The sequence below is a fragment of the Ranitomeya variabilis genome, chromosome 5 (assembly GCF_051348905.1).
Source record: "Ranitomeya variabilis isolate aRanVar5 chromosome 5, aRanVar5.hap1, whole genome shotgun sequence".
In the NCBI taxonomy this organism is placed as follows: Eukaryota; Metazoa; Chordata; class Amphibia; order Anura; family Dendrobatidae; genus Ranitomeya; species Ranitomeya variabilis.
The window spans coordinates 277,673,824-277,687,892 of NC_135236.1; the positions used below are offsets into that span (position 1 = coordinate 277,673,824).

Consider the following 14,069-nt stretch of genomic DNA (forward strand, 5'->3'; position numbering starts at 1 on the left):
TCTGTCACTTCCATGCCGGTCCCATTGTAATCAGAAGCCTTTCTGTGCATGTTCCTGCTGCTAGACAACTCCCAGCTAAGTTGGACTTTAGTCCTCGTTTGTTTTTGCATTTTGTTCCAGTTCACAGCTGTAGTTTCGTTTCTGTGTCTGGAAAGCTCTTGTGATCTGAAATTGCCACTCTGATGTTATGAGTTAATACTAGAGTCTTAAAGTAATTTCAGGATGGCGTTTTGATAGGGTTTTCAGCTGACCATGAAAGTGCCCTTTCTGTCTTCCTGCTATCTAGTAAGCGGACCTCAATTTTGCTAAACCTATTTTCATACTACGTTTGTCATTTCATCTAAAATCACCGCCAATATATGTGGGGGCCTCTGTCTGCCTATCGGGGAAATTTCTCTAGAGGTGAGCCAGGACTATATTTTCCTCTGCCAGGATTAGTTAGTCCTCCGGCCGGCGCTGGGCGTCTAGGGATAAAAAACGTAGGCAACGCTACCCGGCTACTGTTAGTTGTGCGGCAGGTTTAGTTCATGGTCAGTTTAGTTTCCATCCTTCCAAGAGCTAGTACTTATGTTTGCTGGGCTATTTTCTCTTGCCATTGAGAACCATAACAGTTTGACCGGCCCCAAAGGGTTAAATTAATTGACAGAGAAAGGAGAGAAAAGAGAAGTCTGCTGAAGATTTTTTTTTTTTTCCCTTCCCTTCAGTTCTGAGTGTGCTTGTAATTGAATCTCTTGCAAGTCTGCCTATATTGCAGCCTTTCTCTCTCTCTCTCTCCTTCTAATCCTGGAATGGCTCTGTGTTCACCTGTTTAAAATGGATATTCAGAGTTTAGCTGCAGGTTTGAATAATCTCACCACGAAAGTTCAAAATTTACAAGATTTTGTTGTTCATGTTCCTATATCTGAACCTAGAATTCCTTTGCCTGAATTTTTCTCGGGGAATAGATCTTGCTTTCAAAATTTCAAAAATAATTGCAAGTTGTTTTTGTCCCTGAAATCTCGCTCTGCTGGAGATCCTGCTCAGCAGGTCAGGATTGTGATTTCCTTGCTCCGGGGTGACCCTCAGGATTGGGCTTTTGCATTGGCTCCAGGGGATCCTGCGTTGCTCAATGTGGATGCGTTTTTTCTGGCCTTGGGGTTGCTTTATGAGGAACCTCAGTTAGAGCTTCAGGCGGAAAAGGCCTTGATGTCCCTATCTCAGGGGCAAGACGAAGCTGAAATATACTGCCAGAAATTCCGTAAATGGGCTGTGCTTACTCAGTGGAATGAGTGCGCCCTGGCGGCGAATTTCAGAGAGGGTCTCTCTGATGCCATTAAGGATGTTATGGTGGGGTTCCCTGTGCCTGCGGGTCTGAATGAGTCCATGACAATGGCTATCCAGATCGATAGGCGTCTGCGGGAGCGCAAACCTGTGCACCATTTGGCGGTGTCTACTGAGAAGACGCCAGAGAATATGCAATGTGATAGAATTCTGTCCAGAAGTGAACGGCAGAATTTAAGACGAAAAAATGGGTTGTGCTTCTATTGCGGTGATTCAACTCATGTTATATCAGCATGCTCTAAGCGTACTAAGAAGCTTGATAAGTCCGTTTGCATGGTATTCCGGAGAATATCGTTTCTGACAGAGGAACCCAATTCGTGTCTAGATTTTGGCGAGCATTCTGTGCTAGGATGGGCATAGATTTGTCTTTCTCGTCTGCTTTCCATCCTCAGACTAATGGCCAGACCGAGCGGACGAATCAGACCTTGGAGACATATTTGAGGTGTTTTGTGTCTGCAGATCAGGATGATTGGGTTGCTTTTTTGCCTTTAGCGGAGTTTGCCCTCAATAATCGGGCCAGCTCTGCCACCTTGGTGTCTCCTTTTTTCTGTAATTCGGGGTTTCATCCTCGATTTTCTTCTGGTCAGGTGGAATCTTCGGATTGTCCTGGAGTGGATGCTGTGGTGGAGAGGTTGCATCAGATTTGGGGGCAGGTAGTGGACAATTTGAAGTTGTCCCAGGAGAAGACTCAGCTTTTTGCCAACCGCCGGCGTCGGGTTGGTCCTCGGCTTTGTGTTGGGGACTTGGTGTGGTTGTCTTCTCGTTTTGTCCCTATTAGGGTTTCTTCTCCTAAGTTTAAGCCTCGGTTCATCGGCCCGTACAAGATATTGGAGATTCTTAACCCTGTGTCCTTCCGTTTGGACCTCCCTGCATCTTTTTCTATTCATAATGTTTTTCATCGGTCATTGTTGCGCAGGTATGAGGTACCGGTTGTGCCTTCCGTTGAGCCTCCTGCTCCGGTGTTGGTTGAGGGCGAGTTGGAGTACGTTGTGGAAAAAATCTTGGACTCCCGGGTTTCCAGACGGAAACTCCAGTATCTGGTCAAATGGAAGGGATACGGTCAGGAGGATAATTCTTGGGTGACTGCCTCTGATGTTCATGCCTCCGATCTGGTCCGTGCCTTTCATAGGGCTCATCCTGATCGCCCTGGTGGTTCTGGTGAGGGTTCGGTGCCCCCTCCTTGAGGGGGGGGTACTGTTGTGAAATTGGATTTTGGGCTCCCCCGGTGGCCACTGGTGGAATTGAACTGGTGTGCATCATCCCCTCTGTTCACCTGTTTCCATCAGGATGTGGGAGTCGCTATTTAACCTTGCTCCTCTGTCACTTCCATGCCGGTCCCATTGTAATCAGAAGCCTTTCTGTGCATGTTCCTGCTGCTAGACAACTCCCAGCTAAGTTGGACTTTAGTCCTCGTTTGTTTTTGCATTTTGTTCCAGTTCACAGCTGTAGTTTCGTTTCTGTGTCTGGAAAGCTCTTGTGATCTGAAATTGCCACTCTGATGTTATGAGTTAATACTAGAGTCTTAAAGTAATTTCAGGATGGCGTTTTGATAGGGTTTTCAGCTGACCATGAAAGTGCCCTTTCTGTCTTCCTGCTATCTAGTAAGCGGACCTCAATTTTGCTAAACCTATTTTCATACTACGTTTGTCATTTCATCTAAAATCACCGCCAATATATGTGGGGGCCTCTGTCTGCCTATCGGGGAAATTTCTCTAGAGGTGAGCCAGGACTATATTTTCCTCTGCCAGGATTAGTTAGTCCTCCGGCCGGCGCTGGGCGTCTAGGGATAAAAAACGTAGGCAACGCTACCCGGCTACTGTTAGTTGTGCGGCAGGTTTAGTTCATGGTCAGTTTAGTTTCCATCCTTCCAAGAGCTAGTACTTATGTTTGCTGGGCTATGTTCTCTTGCCATTGAGAACCATAACACAACACCTAGTGAGAGAGGGTGTTGTGGAGGAAGAGACAGTAGGGTCTCTGCCAGGGGTGGGATCCTGGCAGAGGCTTGGCATTGAAAGAACGTAACGGGACCGTGCCTGCTCAGAATAGCGGCGGTGCCCTAAGAAAGGATTAGAAGCGAGATAGATTGTGCTGAGTGAGAAACGAAATCAAGCAGAAGGAGAATACCAGCAGGGGTTTTGTTGAAAGATGCAGCACCTTGCTGAGGCGTATTACCGGTGGCCGGAACGCCGAGGGAGTGGAATAATATACAGCTTTAAGCCATACTCCAAACAGCGGCAGGACAGTCAGTCTCAGGCGGGCTGTCTACCACATATCACCTATGAAGTCTTGGGGGGCAATTGCGGGAGAGGGGCGTCTCTAGGGTCCCGGAAGAACTCCAGGCCTACCTGACAAACGGGTGCCGTTCTTACTGTAACATCAGGAAGGGACGGAAGATTAGCAGAAGATCAGTTAATCGAGTTGTGAGGGAACTTAAGAAACAGACACAACAGTTGTGGGGTACTTTCCGTAAGCACAGCAGGGAAGGACTACAACACAAAGCGCTAAGAAGGAAGGCACTGATTTCCACCTGTGAGGAGAACACTGGAAGTGCCATTGGACCGGCCGGACTTGCGCAGCCTGGTGGACCGGATTCTGGACTGAGGACCGAGAGATCTCCAGTAAAGAGGTAAAGAGACTGCAACCTGGTGTCCTCGTTATTTACCGCGACCTGCACCCCACAACTGCACCGCTATACCACCGTTAACAGCACCTATTTGCAACGGACGTCCCCCACTGACAGACAGGGCCACGGACCGGGTCTAGCCACCGTGACAACCCCAGGACTGAGATCCCAGAGGCCCGGCTCCGGGTACCCCTCGGCCCTGCGGCGGTGTGGGGGCGCTCCACACACGTTGCGGATTCCATTGCGGATTTTTCCGCACGGATTCTGCAGAATCCACAGGTACAACGCCCTACGATTTTGTGTGGGTTTTATGCGGATTTTGCCTGCTTTTTTACACCTGTGGATTCCAATTCTGGAATAGGTATAAAGCGCTGCGGAATCCGCACAAAGAATTGACATGCTGCAGAAAATAAACCACAGCGTTTCCGCGCTGCACTGCGGATTTGGTTTTCCATACGTTTACATGGTACTGTACAACGAATGGAAAACTGCTGCGGATCCACAGGGCCAAATCTGTTGCAGATCTGCAGCCAAATCTGCAACGTGTGCACATATCCTTAAAGTTCCCCATACACACCAGACTAATGTCGGCCAAACTTGCCGGTATCACCAGGTTCGGCTGACAGTCTAAGGGATAAGCATATGAGAAATCACTTGGGTGACATCCAGAAAACTTGGATAATTTTCTAATTTTCGTCTGATTTTAATCTATGCGCTATCTGGGTGTCCATTTTTTATGTCCGTGTGCGATCCGCTTTTATACGACTATTTTAAAACACATCCATGATCACATACAGTTTCCTAGGTTTCCATGTGGGATCAGATTTTTCTCTCACACCCAAAGACTTCAATGTGTGAGTCTCATCCGAGATTCAGTGGAAAGTAGTGCCTGCTGACATTTTATTCTCATGGAGAGTCGGAGCGAAAAAAATCATTTAACTGAACAGCCCTAATGCATAACATTGATCAGTGCACTGTCTGTGTGCAATCTGATCACAAATCAAGACAGCCAAAGGCTGTAAATGCTTGTCTGCATGAGCCCAAAGGCCACATTCACAGATCCATTGTGAGAGATAAAATCCAAGAGAAACAGACCAATGTTTCCTCAGGGGTCGTCCTAGTTGTACCTATTTGCTTCTGTGTGTGGAGGAGTCCATGCTTCCAAGGCAATAAAAACCTTTGGACGATCACGATTTTACTCAAGATTATCACTAAGCAATAAATCCATGATGAAAAACGGATGCAAATGTGAAGTCTCCAATCTGCATCCGTGTTTCACGGATCCCCATAGACCTGAGTGACCGAGTCTGATCAGCCTATAGGATCAGATAAAGGCTATGTGCACACGTTGGGGATTTGCCTGTAGAATTTTCCGTGTGGATTCTACATCTCTTGGCAGAAAACGCAGGTCAAAATCTGCGTGTTTTTATGCGGATTTTGTGCGTTTTTACTGCAGATTTCATGCGTTTTTTACCCCTGCATTTCCCTATAATGGAATGGGTGCAGAAATGCTGCAGAAACGCACAAAGAATTGACATGGTCCTTTTTTTTAAACCGCTGCGTTTCCCATATGGAATTTTCCACAGCATTAGCACAGCATTTTAATTTTCCCATTGATTTACATTGTACTGTAAATCACTTGTGGTTCTGCAGCGTTTCTGCATGGAAAAAAACGCTGCGGACCCGCAGTAAATCCACAACGTGTGCACATACCCTAAAACTGACTGGCGGCTCTCGTCACCCGGGCATGACAGGTGTATAGAAATACGCTCAGGTCAGGAGACCCGTCATCCAGTCCAAGCACTGCGATGTGATAGTCATCAAAGTTATACGGCCTTCTGACTGCGCTTCAGGCTAACGTCCTGCAATGAGTATTTTGCTACATGCGATTTATTGTGTTTCCGCACAAATAGCCCAGCAACCCCATATGTACCCCCATATATAGCCCTGCATATGTACCCCTGCAACCACCACATATGTCCCTCGATCCCCACATGTATCTCTGCAACCCCCGCATATAGCCCTGCAACCCCACAGCTCTGAATATGTACCCCCATAGTCCTGCAACCTCATAGCCCTCAATATGCACCCCCATAGCCCTACAACCCACATGCCTTCCATATATACCCCTACATAGCCCTGCAAACCCACAGCCTTCCATGTGTATCCCCATATCCCTGCAAACCCACAGCCCTCCATGTGTACCCCCATAGTCCTGCAACCCTACAGCCCTCCATATGTACCCCCTGTAACGGGGTCTACCGTGCTGGAGTACCTCTTTCAGTACCACCCCGTGTTTCAGGAGGTCCACTCTGCTTTGGCTGGAGTCTGAATGAAGGACGCTGGCTGGAAATGCTTGGTTACATGGGCGCATATAAAAAAATCACTGCTTCTCCACGTATTTCCAGTGTGACGACACTTTACTCACAGGACACAGAATATATCACACAGATACAGAGGGCAGGCCAATTGAAAAGCGGCAGGCCAGACATACATTACAATAGCCGCAGGTGGCCAGAGCCTGCTGATATTTACTGTGGGAATTACAAAGGTGGGGGAGGTCAGAAGGGGGATATCTTGTCCCCTCTGCCCAGGGGCGCAGCCTGTGGGCTGATGCATTAGGGACATGCATCTCACATGGAATCTATTATACATACATATAACTGCACAACATATTCTGGGTGCTGGGGGGTTATTATTATTATTATTATTATTATTTATTGTTATAGCGCCATTTATTCCATGGCGCTTTACAAGTGAGGAGGGGTATACATAATAAAAACAAGTACAATAATCTTGAACAATACAAGTCATAACTGGTACAGGAGGAGTGAGGACCCTGCCCGCGAGGGCTCACAATCTACAAGGGATGGGTGAGAATACAGTAGGTGAGGATAGAGCTGATCGTGCAGCGGTTGGTTGATCGGTGGTTACTGCAGGTTGTAGGCTTGTCGGAAGAGGTGGGTCTTCAGATTCTTTTTGAAGGTTTCGATGGTGGGCGAGAGTCTGATGTGTTGTGGTAGAGGGTTCCAGAGTAGGGGTGATACGCGAGAGAAATCTTGTATACGATTGTGGGAAGAGGAGATAAGAGGGGAGTAGAGAAGGAGATCTTGTGAGGATCGGAGGTTGCGTGTAGGAAAGTACCGGGAGATGAGGTCACAGATGTAAGGAGGAGACAGGTTGTGGATGGCTTTGTACGTCATGGTTAGGGTTTTGTACTGGAGTCTCTGGGCAATGGGGAGCCAGTGAAGGGATTGACAGAGGGGAGAGGCCGGAGAATAGCGGGGGGACAGGTGGATTAGTCGGGCAGCAGAGTTTAGAATAGATTGGAGGGGTGCGAGAGTGTTTGAGGGGAGGCCACAGAGCAGGAGGTTGCAGTAGTCAAGACGAGAGATGATGAGGGCATGGACTAGGGTTTTTGCAGATTCTTGGTTGAGGAATGAACGGATTCGTGAAATATTTTTGAGTTGAAGTCGGCAGGAAGTGGAAAGGGCTTGGATGTGTGGTTTGAAGGAGAGATCAGCGTCAAGGATAACCCCGAGGCAGCGAGCTTGTGGGACTGGGGAGAGTGGGCAGCCATTTACTGTAATGGATAGGTTCGTTGGGGGGGTCACGTGAGATGGGGGAAAGATGATGAATTCTGTTTTGTCCATGTTAAGTTTCAGAAATTTAGCGGAGAAGAAGGATGAAATAGTGGACAGACATTGAGGGATTCTGGTTAGTAGGGAGGTGATATCTGGTCCAGAGATGTAGATCTGTGTGTCATCAGCATAGAGGTGATACTGAAAGCCATGAGATTCTATGAGCTGTCCCAGGCCAAAGGTGTAAATGGAGAAGAGCAGGGGCCCAAGGACTGAACCTTGTGGGACTCCGACAGATAGGGGGCGAGGTGAGGAGGTGGTGTGTGAGTGGGAGACGCTGAATGTCCGGTCTGTTAGGTATGATGAGATCCAGGATAGGGCCAAGTCTGTGATGCCAAGGGATGAGAGGGTCTGTAATAATAGGGAATGGTCCACTGTGTCAAAGGCAGCCGACAGGTCGAGGAGGAGGAGAACAGAGTAGTGTCGCTTGCTCTTGGCGGTTAAAAGGTCAGTGGTGACCTTAGTTAGGGCAGTTTCAGTGGAATGGTGTGGCCGGAAGCCAGATTGTAAGCGGTCAAAGAGGGAGCAAGAAGAGAGATGGGAGGACAGTTCAAGGTAGACGTGTTGTTCCAGTAGTTTTGAGGCATAGGGGAGAAGTGATATAGGGCGATAGCTAGATACAGAGGATGGGTCAAGAGAGGGCTTTTTGAGGATAGGTGTGATGGAGGCATGTTTAAAGCTTGAGGGGAAAACACCATTTGTTAGTGATAGGTTGAAGAGATGGGTTAGGGTTGGGATGAAGATTGTGGTGAGGTTTGGGATGAGGTGGGTTGGGAGCGGGTCAAGTGCACAGGTGGTGAGATGCGATCTTGAGAGTAGAGTGGCGAGTTGATCTTCTGTAATGGTGGAGTAGTTGGTTTTGGAGGTGGAGGGTAGGGAAGTTGGGAGGAAGGGCTCTGGGGCTTGTTGACCAAAACTGTCTCTGATGTTATCAATCTTCTGCTTGAAGAATGAGGCAAAGTCTTCAGCAGAGATAAGTGAGGAGGGAGGAGGTGCTGGGGGACGGAGGAGAGAATTGAAGGTGTTGAATAACTGTTTAGGGTTGTGAGATAGGGAGGATATGAGAGATGAGAAGTAGGTTTGTTTAGCTGTGGCGAGTGCGGTCTTGAAAGTAGTGAGGGACTGTTTGAATGCGATTAAGTGGTCGTTGGAGTGGGATCTTTTCCATCTGCGCTCAGCAGCCCTGGAAGCTCGCCTCAGTTCTTTGGTCAGGCTGGTGTGCCAGGGCTGTCTGTTGATTTTGCGAGCTTTGGTATGTGTAAGTGGGGCAGCAGATTCCAAAGCTACAGCTATTGTGGTGTTGTATAGAGCGGCAGCGTCATCCGCATTGTGTATGGAAATTATGTCTGTGAGAGGGAGGAGGGATTCAGAGAATGAATGTAGGTCAAGATGTTTAAGATTTCTGCGAGGGTGTGAAAGTTTGTGGGGTGGGGACTCTAGACATGGAGTGGAGAGAGATGAGAATGTGAGAAGGTTGTGGTCAGAGAGAGGAAGAGGCGAGTTAGAGAGGTTAGATAGGGAGCAGAGGCGGGTGAAGATGAGGTCCAGTGTGTGACCATCTTTGTGAGTGGCTGCAGAAGACCATTGAGTGAGGCCGAAGGAGGAAGAGAGAGATAGAAGTTTAGTGGCAGCTGAGAGGGAAGTGTCAATGGGTATGTTGAAATCGCCCATGATGATAGTGGGGATGTCCGCAGAAAGGAAATGAAGTAGCCAGGTGGTGAAGTGGTCAAAGAAGGTGGTGGCTGGCCCTGGGGGGCGGTAAATGACAGCCAGTTGGAGGTTGGAGGGGGAGTAGATGCGCACAGAGTGCACCTCAAAGGAAGGGAGGGTAACAGAGGGTGGCAGTGGGATTGTGGTGAAGGAGCAGTTATCTGACAGGAGAAAACCAACTCCTCCACCATGCTTGCTGCTGGGGCGGGGTGTGTGAGAAAGGTGGAAGCCACCGTAAGAGTGCAGCAGGGGAGGCCGTGTCAGAAGGGGTGAGCCAGGTTTCGGTGATGGCGAGGAAGGAAAGTTTGGTAGTAACAAAAAGATCATGGATATAGGAAAGCTTGTTACAGACAGAGCGAGCGTTCCACAGAGCTCCTGTTAGTGGGACTGGGGAAGCGGGGGCTGGGCGAATGGGTATAAGGTTAGAGAGGTTACGGAAGTTTGTGATGGAGCGTGGATGGGAGGTAGAAATGACTGTGGGAATATGGTGAGGAGGACCAGGATTTGGAGAGATATCACCAGCAGTGAGAAGGAGCAGAGATAGTGTTAGCAGGTGGGAGCAGGAGAGAGCGTGAGGGGGCTGCCTGTGCTTTGAGACAGAGGATTGTATGTTAAGGAACAGTTCTGAGGAGGAGGTGAGATGGATGGGGAGGATTGAAGAGGAGATGAACAGTTCCTTACTTGGTGTGGGGATTGGGGGAGGTTGCAGAAAGTGAAAGATTATAGGGGTAAAAGTGACAACAAACAGAAACATTGTTTGCAGTGTCAGGCCAGTTACCTTCAGTTCCCTTCAGGTTCAATTCAGGTTTTAATTCTAATGTAATCCACACTTTTAGAACACACTTCTAGAAATCACACGGCAGACTAAAGTCCTGCGGACTTGTGCTATGCAATATATGGAAAACTAAGTGCGGTCAGGTGTGGAGCAGAGAGGAGTGGTCTCTGCTCATCTTGGTCAGAGAATTAAGGGTCGACCAGATGCATACAATCAAGACTAAGTAAACAAGGTCATAAATATCACACAGTAAGTTGGGGGTTAGCTGAAAGGCATACCATCACAATGCTAGGAGCAGGGGGAAGTCTATGCGCAAAGCTGGGTGATGTATTATGTGCGCTTCATGTAGGAGAGCTGGATGAACATACCATCACAATGCTAGGAGCAGGGGAAAGTCTATGCGCAAAGCTGGGTGATGTATTATGTGCGCTTCATGTAGGAGAGCTGGATGAACATACCTGTTGGAAGAATAGAGATGCTTGTTAGAGTGCGATGGTGGCAGGTAGCAGGGCACAGTCTGTATACATCTTTCAGGTTTTAATTCTAATGTAATCCACACTTTTAGAACACACTTCTAGAAATCACACGGCAGACTAAAGTCCTGCGGACTTGTGCTATGCAATATATGGAAAACTAAGTGCGGTCAGGTGTGGAGCAGAGAGGAGTGGTCTCTGCTCATCTTGGTCAGAGAATTAAGGGTCGACCAGATGCATACAATCAAGACTAAGTAAACAAGGTCATAAATATCACACAGTAAGTTGGGGGTTAGCTGAAAGGCATACCATCACAATGCTAGGAGCAGGGGGAAGTCTATGCGCAAAGCTGGGTGATGTATTATGTGCGCTTCATGTAGGAGAGCTGGATGAACATACCATCACAATGCTAGGAGCAGGGGAAAGTCTATGCGCAAAGCTGGGTGATGTATTATGTGCGCTTCATGTAGGAGAGCTGGATGAACATACCTGTTGGAAGAATAGAGATGCTTGTTAGAGTGCGATGGTGGCAGGTAGCAGGGCACAGTCTGTATACATCTTTCAGGTTTTAATTCTAATGTAATCCACACTTTTAGAACACACTTCTAGAAATCACACGGCAGACTAAAGTCCTGCGGACTTGTGCTATGCAATATATGGAAAACTAAGTGCGGTCAGGTGTGGAGCAGAGAGGAGTGGTCTCTGCTCATCTTGGTCAGAGAATTAAGGGTCGACCAGATGCATACAATCAAGACTAAGTAAACAAGGTCATAAATATCACACAGTAAGTTGGGGGTTAGCTGAAAGGCATACCATCACAATGCTAGGAGCAGGGGGAAGTCTATGCGCAAAGCTGGGTGATGTATTATGTGCGCTTCATGTAGGAGAGCTGGATGAACATACCATCACAATGCTAGGAGCAGGGGAAAGTCTATGCGCAAAGCTGGGTGATGTATTATGTGCGCTTCATGTAGGAGAGCTGGATGAACATACCTGTTGGAAGAATAGAGATGCTTGTTAGAGTGCGATGGTGGCAGGTAGCAGGGCACAGTCTGTATACATCTTTCAGGTTTTAATTCTAATGTAATCCACACTTTTAGAACACACTTCTAGAAATCACACGGCAGACTAAAGTCCTGCGGACTTGTGCTATGCAATATATGGAAAACTAAGTGCGGTCAGGTGTGGAGCAGAGAGGAGTGGTCTCTGCTCATCTTGGTCAGAGAATTAAGGGTCGACCAGATGCATACAATCAAGACTAAGTAAACAAGGTCATAAATATCACACAGTAAGTTGGGGGTTAGCTGAAAGGCATACCATCACAATGCTAGGAGCAGGGGGAAGTCTATGCGCAAAGCTGGGTGATGTATTATGTGCGCTTCATGTAGGAGAGCTGGATGAACATACCATCACAATGCTAGGAGCAGGGGAAAGTCTATGCGCAAAGCTGGGTGATGTATTATGTGCGCTTCATGTAGGAGAGCTGGATGAACATACCTGTTGGAAGAATAGAGATGCTTGTTAGAGTGCGATGGTGGCAGGTAGCAGGGCACAGTCTGTATACATCTTTCAGGTTTTAATTCTAATGTAATCCACACTTTTAGAACACACTTCTAGAAATCACACGGCAGACTAAAGTCCTGCGGACTTGTGCTATGCAATATATGGAAAACTAAGTGCGGTCAGGTGTGGAGCAGAGAGGAGTGGTCTCTGCTCATCTTGGTCAGAGAATTAAGGGTCGACCAGATGCATACAATCAAGACTAAGTAAACAAGGTCATAAATATCACACAGTAAGTTGGGGGTTAGCTGAAAGGCATACCATCACAATGCTAGGAGCAGGGGGAAGTCTATGCGCAAAGCTGGGTGATGTATTATGTGCGCTTCATGTAGGAGAGCTGGATGAACATACCATCACAATGCTAGGAGCAGGGGAAAGTCTATGCGCAAAGCTGGGTGATGTATTATGTGCGCTTCATGTAGGAGAGCTGGATGAACATACCTGTTGGAAGAATAGAGATGCTTGTTAGAGTGCGATGGTGGCAGGTAGCAGGGCACAGTCTGTATACATCTTTCAGGTTTTAATTCTAATGTAATCCACACTTTTAGAACACACTTCTAGAAATCACACGGCAGACTAAAGTCCTGCGGACTTGTGCTATGCAATATATGGAAAACTAAGTGCGGTCAGGTGTGGAGCAGAGAGGAGTGGTCTCTGCTCATCTTGGTCAGAGAATTAAGGGTCGACCAGATGCATACAATCAAGACTAAGTAAACAAGGTCATAAATATCACACAGTAAGTTGGGGGTTAGCTGAAAGGCATACCATCACAATGCTAGGAGCAGGGGGAAGTCTATGCGCAAAGCTGGGTGATGTATTATGTGCGCTTCATGTAGGAGAGCTGGATGAACATACCATCACAATGCTAGGAGCAGGGGAAAGTCTATGCGCAAAGCTGGGTGATGTATTATGTGCGCTTCATGTAGGAGAGCTGGATGAACATACCATCACAATGCTAGGAGCAGGGGAAAGTCTATGCGCAAAGCTGGGTGATGTATTATGTGCGCTTCATGTAGGAGAGCTGGATGAACATACCTGTTGGAAGATTCTGGTTCTGTAACACCCCCACATAGCCCTGCAACCCCACAGCCCTCCATATGTACCCCCATAGCCCTGCAACCCCACAGCCCTCCATTGTACCCCCATATGGCCCTGCACCCTGCAACCCCACAGCCTTGCATATATACCCCCATAGTCCTGCATATGCACCCCCACAGCCCTGCAACCCCACAACCCTCCATATGTACCCCCCATAGCCCTGCAACCCCACAGCCCTCCATTGTACCCCCATATGGCCCTGCACCCTGCAACCCCACAGCCTTGCATATATACCCCCATAGTCCTGCATATGCACCCCCACAGCCCTGCAACCCCACAGCCCTCCATATGTACCCCCATAGTCCTGCAACCTCACAGCCCTCTATATGTACCCCCATATAGCCCTGCACCCAGCAACCCCACAGCCCTGCATATATACTCCCATAGTCCTGCATATGCACCCCCACAGCCCTGCAACCCCACAGCCCTCCATATGTACCCCCATAGCCCTGCAACCCCACAGCCCTCCATTGTACCCCCATATGGCCCTGCACCCTGCAACCCCACAGCCTTGCATATATACCCCCATAGTCCTGCATATGCACCCCCACAGCCCTGCAACCCCACAGCCCTCCATATGTACCCCCCATAGCCCTGCAACCCCACAGCCCTCCATTGTACCCCCATATGGCCCTGCACCCTGCAACCCCACAGCCTTGCATATATACCCCCATAGTCCTGCATATGCACCCCCACATCCCTGCAACCCCACAGCCCTCCATATGTACCCCCATAGCCCTGCAACCCCACAGCCCTCCATTGTACCCCCATATGGCCCTGCACCCTGCAATCCCACAGCCTTGCATATATACCCCCATAGTCCTGCATATGCACCCCCACAGCCCTGCAACCCCACAGCCCTCCATATG

The 14,069-nt window shown here is 48.4% G+C and overlaps 1 long non-coding RNA gene across 1 annotated transcript; it reads right to left on the reverse strand.

Annotated features, from left to right (window-relative positions):
• Positions 1-10,269: 10,269 nt before the first annotated feature.
• On the reverse strand, positions 10,270-12,978 carry LOC143773611 (uncharacterized). The gene is made up of 6 exons (XR_013215256.1): positions 12,868-12,978; positions 12,364-12,543; positions 11,860-12,039; positions 11,356-11,535; positions 10,852-11,031; positions 10,270-10,527 (listed from the first exon to the last, which is right to left on the reverse strand). It is a non-coding gene; the product is annotated as an uncharacterized LOC143773611 (long non-coding RNA).
• Positions 12,979-14,069: the final 1,091 nt, after the last annotated feature.